Genomic DNA, 1196 nt, shown 5'->3' with positions numbered 1-1196 from the left:
GCGGTACTGTTCCCTTCTCTGCTGGCAGCTTGTTGTCTCACTGTCCATTGCAATGTTATTTAGTGCACCAAATCACGGCTGCGGTTGGAGTTGCCCAGCGCGCTCTCACAGAAAAAAGTTGCACTTAAGTTTCTGTAAAGCAGAAAATCTCCTCAATAGATGCCGAGCTTTCTCCCTCCCCGGGGGACCTGATGGTGGCCCCGAGGATGGTTTAGAAAGCCGCTTGTGTCATAGCAAATGCCAAGATGAAGGCTCTGTCGGCGTGCGCCCCCAGATCTGAATTTTAGCGTGTGTCTGTGTGAGCTCTCCCACCTGTCCGAGGCGGAGCGCTGTGCTGACTGGTGGGGGCCTTGGCTGGAGAGGTCGGGACCGTCCGGAGGCCGTGGTGGCGAAGGGGATGCCATGGAGGGTCCCCAGCGGTGTTTTCTTTCCTGGTGCTTATGTCACTTTCAGTGGTCTTGGGGGCCAATTTCCTGTGTTTCAGTAATGATTCTGTCCTTAGGTTTTTGTGCGTAGCAGATAGTACTCGGTACTTTTTAAAGATGAACATGCGACCATCCCCGACCAGTGCACTCTTTGCTTAGTGCTAGAACTCGGCGCTTTTTGTCTGAGGACCGAGACCCGTCACACGCTCAGGGACGTTATGATATTAAACGTGCTCTGACATTCAGGGATGTGTAGGCATGTTTTTGCCAACTCAGCATTGTTGCTTCAGCCTTGAGTTGCTGTGACCCGTTAACGAATGCTCTGGAGCTACAGGACTGGGTTTCCAACAGCCTCAAAAAGCCCAACGTGAGGCGGTGCGGTGGCTTTTGCGGGGCTGGAATAGTCTCTTTCACCTTATTCCTGTCTTTGCCTGCAATGATCTACCTGTAGCAAAGGGTGGGTTGTGAGAGCAAGGTATTTCGATTTTGGGGGTTTTATTGCACTTTTTTTCCCACCAGTCTTCATCTCCACCTGGATGCAAGCTGCTAGCCTTGATTGTGTTCGTTAAAAGGTGTGAGTTCATGTGTGTTGCGCTGCTATTTGTGTAAATGTGAAGCTGTGAAAGTTTCTGAGATTTTGGTGTATTTGTAAACATTTTTAAATCGTGTAAACTTTTGAAAGAAAACCAAGAAGTGTCTCCGTGGTGTTATTTTTACTCCGGAAGAGGCCGAATTAAAAATCCCTTGAGGTGGAGCTCCCGAGGGGTGACG

Source organism: Egretta garzetta, unplaced genomic scaffold (assembly GCF_000687185.1).
Source record: "Egretta garzetta isolate BGI_Z169 unplaced genomic scaffold, ASM68718v1 scaffold245, whole genome shotgun sequence".
In the NCBI taxonomy this organism is placed as follows: Eukaryota; Metazoa; Chordata; class Aves; order Pelecaniformes; family Ardeidae; genus Egretta; species Egretta garzetta.
The sequence above is the reverse complement of the archived record's forward strand: the minus strand, read 5'-3'. Positions refer to the sequence as shown.